This window comes from Phodopus roborovskii, unplaced genomic scaffold (assembly GCF_943737965.1).
Source record: "Phodopus roborovskii unplaced genomic scaffold, PHOROB, whole genome shotgun sequence".
Taxonomy (NCBI): Eukaryota; Metazoa; Chordata; class Mammalia; order Rodentia; family Cricetidae; genus Phodopus; species Phodopus roborovskii.
Genome location: NW_026126714.1, coordinates 281,971 through 288,522, shown reverse-complemented (window position 1 = coordinate 288,522; position 6,552 = coordinate 281,971).

The following is a 6,552-nucleotide window of genomic DNA, read 5'->3' as shown; positions in this document are numbered from 1 at the left end:
CACTACCTCTGCCAAATGCTGTCTTTATAAAATCAGGTGAATATCCTGCTTTAGTTAGTCTACAAACAAAAAACAAATATATCTATGTTACTCATCAGAAAGAAACACCACATTTTAGGCAAAGGCCAATTCCAAAGCAGTTCCAAGCTCAAAATCTGCTGAAAAAAAAAAAAAAGAAAAGAAAAAAGAACAACCACTGATCTGCCCAGATCCATTTCTACAGTTCCACACTTCTTATGGAGGTCTGGCTTCTTCTTAGAGGTGCTCATGTTTACAACTGGATGTTTCTATAAATTGTACTTGGTTGAGTGCTATCTTACAGAGTATACATACATTCTTGAAGTAGAACATACTAGATAAACTAGTAGAAATGTGTCATTTTATGACTAAGGAAACTGAGGCAGGGGCTTTACCTGACTCTGAAAGGAAAAGGTCAGGGCAACAGTGCAGAACTGCTCTGAGTTACCCACACTTCCCCTTGTAAAATTTAAAATTCCACTAAATGAGGAGACTATTGCATTTCTAAAGTTTGTATCTTTAAGTGTTACATTTCTAAAAAAGTGCTACTTAATTCCTGTTTCTTAGACTTGAAATAGAACAGCTTTCCTATTTACTAGGAATGAAGTACTCTGAGAAAGCATCACAGTGTCAGAAAGGCATCCTTTCTTTTGCCCACTCTTGTTTTTTCTACACTCATCATTCTGTAATGTTTTTACCTGACACTTTTAATAGTGTGATTTGTAAAAGCATCTTGAAGTGTCCCTGAACTAACCAAACAAAAAGTATTTCACACAAATTAAACTTCATAGTACTAAAACTGACCAGATATTTTATAACATTATGAAATTTACTACATTTATTTTAAAAAAATATATTTATACAAGCATTACACAATGAAGAAACTATTTCAAATAAAGTATTCTTATGAATACTTACTTTTGTCTCATCAGAGCATTTTTTCTCTTTAATTCATTGACGTTTCTTTCCAAAGCACGAGCTTCCAGCTTGAAGAAAATAATAGATTTTGAAACTATATCTATAAAATCTCAAATGTCTAGAGCATGATGGCATATAACTTCACGACTAAAAACAGGTTAAGAATCTGCACTTATCTTTTTTCACCCCCATCACCATGCTTCTTTCAGTGACCCCCATCTCCTGACTTCTGCTGGAGTGCCAGACCTCTCCCAGAATGCCTATCCATGCAGGACCACCCTGAGTCCCCGCCTACCTGATCTTTGGCCCTCATGACCGGGACCCTGCTGGAGGTGAATCTGGGACCAGTTCAGGTCCAATCCCTGCCATACCCTTCCCTGGAAACTTCCGGGTTAGCCCTGAATGTAGCTCCCACCTACATCCAGTAGCCATCGAGAACACTCCTAGGACTTTGATCCACAAACCACCCACCCAGAATCTGCCCTCACCCCAACCTGTGCCCTAACTAGGCCACTGTCCCACTGCTTTCATTGAGCACTGGACCACAGAGCAGGTCCAATAATCCCGCCAACTTCAGGGAACTTCCTGGATCTATTCTGAGCACACTAAACCACATCAAGTCCCCTCCTGCATAATCTTTGAATCCCATCGCCTGGCCTCTGCCTGATACCTAAATAGCCAGGCCTCTGCCAGAGACCAGACTATCCATGCTGGACAACTGAGTCCCTGCCTACCTGATCATTGACCCCAATTGCCAGGCCCCTGCCTGAGAGGTAAGCTCCTAGAGAGTTTGGACCACACAGAGATACAGACATCAAACTCCTGACACACTTAAGCACACTGGGGGAGTAGCATAAACAGGAGAGAAACCCCACATGTACCCATTGGAAGAAGTGAAGGTAAGGTGACAATACAAGAAAACACCTAACAATAGAAAGACAAGAAGGAAGTCATCAGAATCTAGGGAATCTACACCAACTACTAGACCTGAAGACTTGAAAGCAGATGAAGCAGAAGAGGAGGACTTAGAAAATATCGTCATAAAAATGACAGAGGCACTCAGAGACTATACGAGAAAATCCCTTAGAGAAATGAAAGGAAAAATATGCAAAAAAAATGGAAAAAAATGAACAAATTTCTTAAAGAAAGTAAGAAAAGTCAAGAAAAAAACAGATGAAGGAAATAATTCCAACAGTTCAAAACCTGAAAACTGAAATAGAGACAATCAAGAAAACACAAACTGAGGGAATGCTGTAAATAGAAAAATTGCACAAATAATAAGAACTATAGATGTAAGCATAACCAACAAAAACCAAGAGATGTAAGAGAGAATCTCGGGCACTGAAGATAAACAGGAGGAAATGATTCATTGACCAAAGAAAATCTTAACTCCAACAACTCCTTAACAGAAAACACCCAAGAAATGTTGGACACTGTGAAAAGGCCAACTCTATCAATAATATGTATAGAAGAACTTGAAAAAGCCCAGCTCAAAGGGGCAGAAATCATGTTCAACAAAATCAATGAAGAAAACTTATCCAAGTTGGAAAGGATACGTCCATGAAAATACAAGAAGCATATCGAACAACAAATAAACTGGACCAAGGAAAAAGAACCCCTTGACACATATAATCAAACATATGAATGAAGAAAAAATTTTAAGAGCAGCAAAGAAAAAAGACCAGGTAACATATAAAGGCAGACCAGTCAAAATTACACCGGACTTTTCCATGGAAACTCTCAAGGACCATAGGTCCTGGATATGTGGTTCTAAAAGTGCTAAAAGTCCATGGATGCCACCCCAGGATACTATGCCAGCAAAACTCCTAATCACTATAGACAGAAAAAAAGAATCAGCCAGATTTTCACAATACATATCTACATATCCAGGCCTACAGAAACTTCTGTAATGAAAACTCCAACACAAGGAAGTTATCTAGGCTCATGAAGACATAGGCAATAGATGACCCCAATTCATCAGAACCCAACTTAAAAACAGGGCAAATATATTCAGAATACCATGGCCAACAAAATATCTAAAGCAAATAAGCATTAACAATCAATGGTACTTACTTTCCCTCAACATTAATGGTATTAAATCACATATAAAATGACACAGGCTAAATGGATAGCAGGACAGAATCCATCTTTCTGCTGAATACAAGAAACACAGATAAGCTTCAAAAGCAAACATTAACCCATAGCAAAGGGTAGTGAAAAGAACTTCCAATCAAATGGACCCAAGAAACAAGCAGGTGTGGCTCTCCTAATATGTAATAAGTTAGATTTTTAACCAAAATCAATCAAAACAGATGAATAAAGTCATTTCGTATTCATCGTAGAGAACCAATCAGCAAAAAATCTCAATTCTGGACATATATGTCCCAAATACAAAGGCACCCACATTTGTAAGAGAAGCACTACTAAAACTCAAAGTTTACATAAAACCTCACATACTCACAGTGTGATAATTCGACACCCCAATCTCACCACTAGACATTTCCACCAGATACAAACTTAACAAATAATCAAAAGAACTAACAGAAGTTATGTCTCAATTGGGTTTAGCAGTCATCTATAGAACATTCCAACCAAACGCAAAAGAATGTACCTTCCTCTCTGCTCCACATGGAACCTTCCCTAAAATCGACCACATAACAAACCTCAACAGATACAAAAAATTGGAATAGTCCCCTGTATTTTATCAGACCGCCATGCTTTCAAGCTGGAATTCAACAACAACACACCTCGCAGAAATCCTACAAACTCACAGAAACTGAACAGTGCACAATTGCACCTGGATCACAGAAGAAATAATGAAAGAAATGGAGGACTTCCTAGAATTCAACAAGAATGAGGACACAACATATGCGAACTTATCGGACACCTTGAAAGAGTGCTATGAGGGAAGTTCATTGCGCTAAGTGCCCATATGAAGAAAACTGAGAATAGTCACATTAGAGAATTAACAGCAAAACTGAAAGCCCTAGAACAAAAAGAAGCAAACTCACCCCCAGAGGTATAGAAGCAAGGAAATAATTTGAGGGCTGAAATCAATAAAGTAGAATCTTGGAAAACAATACAAAACTCAATGCAATAAAGAGTTCACTTTTTGAGGAAATGAACAAGATAGACAAATCTTTATCCAAACTAACACAAAATAACAAAATCATAAACAAGAAAGGAGACATAACAACCGACACTGGGGAAATCCAGACAAGTTTCAGGTCATACTTTGAAACCCTATGCTCCAGAAAATTTAAAAACTCAAAGTAAATGGACAAATTTCTCAATAACTATCACTAACTAAAATTAAATCAAGAACAGATGAGCACCTTAAAAATACCTATAATCCCCACTGAAATAGAGGCAGTCATTGGAAGCCTCCCAACCAAAAAAAGTCCAGGGCCAGATGGCTTCAGTGCTGAATTCTACCATAAATTCCAGCTAAAGCTAATAACGTAACTCCACAAATTGTTTCACAGAATAGAAGTAGAATGTTAATTACCAGACTCCTTTTGCAAGGCCACAATTACCTTGGTAACTAAGCCAAAAGAAGACACAACAAAAAAAGAGAACTAAAGACCAATATTCCTCATGAATATTGATGCAAAAATACTCAATAAAGTACTGGAAAATCGAATCCAAGAACACATCTGAGAAATCATCCAACATGACTAAATAGGCTTCATCCCTGGGTGACAGGGACAGGTCAACATATGAAAATCTATCAATGTGATCTACAATATAAACAAACTGAAAAAGGAAAACAACGTAATCATGTCACTGGATGCTGAAAAACCTTTGAGATAGAGGTCTTGGAGAGATCAGGGATAACAGGAACATATCTAAATGAATAAAAGCAATATACAGTAAATCAACAGCCAACATCAAACAGAGTGGAGAGATGAAGGCAATTCCTCTAAAATCAGGAACAAGACAATGCTGCTCTCTTACTCTCAATATCTCTTCAATAATGTACTTGAAGTCCTAGTTAAAGCAATAAGACAACAAAAGGAGATCAAGAGGATACAAATTGGAAAGGAAGAAGTCAATCTGTCACTATTTGCAGGTAACATGATAGTTTACATAAGTGACCCAAAATAACTCTACCAAGAAACTCCTACCACTGACAAACACCTTCAGCAAAGTAGCAGGATACAAGATAAACTTAAAAAAAATCAGTAACCCTAATTTATTCAGACGACAAAGAGGTAGAGAAAGAAATCAGAGAAACATCACCCTTTACAATAGCCACAAGCAACATAAAGTATCTTGTTGTAAAGTTACCAAACAAGTAAAAGACCTATATAATAAGAACTTTGTGACTCTAAAGAAAGAAATTAAAGACGATACCAGAAAATGGAAAGATCTCCCATGCTCTTGGATAGGTAGGATAAACATAGTAAAAATGGAAATCTTACCACAAACATTCTCAGTTTCAATGAAATCCCTGTCAAAATCCCCTCACAATTTATCACTGATCTTAAAACAATAATAATCAAGTTCATATGGAGAAAAAAATGACTGAGTATAAAAAAACAACCCTGTACAATAAATGAACTTCAGGAGGCATGACCATCTCTGATTTCAAGCTTTACTATAGAGATGTACTCCTGAAAACAGCCTGGTATTGGCAGAAAAATATACAAGTAGATCTATATAATCAAATAAAAAATCCTGACATTAACCCACACACCTAGAAACAACTGATTTTTGATAAAACACCTAAAAGCATACAATGAGCAGAGGAAATCATCTTCAAAAAATGGTGCTGGCACAACTGGATGATAGTTTGTAGATGACTGCAAATTGACCCATGTCTATAGCCATACATAAAACACAAGTCAAAATGGATCAAGGACCTCAACATAAATCCATCCACACTGAACCTCTTAGATGAGAAAGTAGGAGGTGCCCTTGAAAAATTGGTACAGGAGACTGCTTTCTTAACATACCTCCGTTAGCACAGACAATTAATAAATGGTAGCACCTGAAACTGAGAAGTTTCTGTAAGGCAAAGGACACTTGACAAGACCCAACAACAGCCCACAGACTGGGAAAAGATCTTCACCAATCATACATCGGAGAGAGGGTCGATCTCCAAAATATACAAAGAACTCAAGAAACTAGTCACCAAACACCAAATAACCTATTAAAAATGGAGCACAGATCTGAAGAGAGAAATCTCAATTGTGGAAATCAAAAAGGCTTCAAGACTCTTAAGAAAGTACTCAACATCCTTAGCTACCAAGGAAATGCAAATCAAAACAATTTTGAGATAACATCTTACCAGAAATACTAAAATTAGGAACACCATGAGAACTTATGCTGGAGAGGATATGAAGAAACAGGATAACCCCTACACTGCTGTCAGGAGTGCAAACATGTACAGCCATTTTGTAGATCATTATGGTGATTCTAAGGAAAAATGGGAATCAGTCTATCACAGGACCCAGCAATCCCACACTTAGGCATATACCCAAATGATCCACATCCATGCAAAAAAGGTATCTGTTTACTATATTCATAGCAGCATTATTTGTAATTGCAAGAATCTAGAAGCAACCTAGATGCCCCTCAACAGAAGAATAGATAATGAATATGTGGCACATT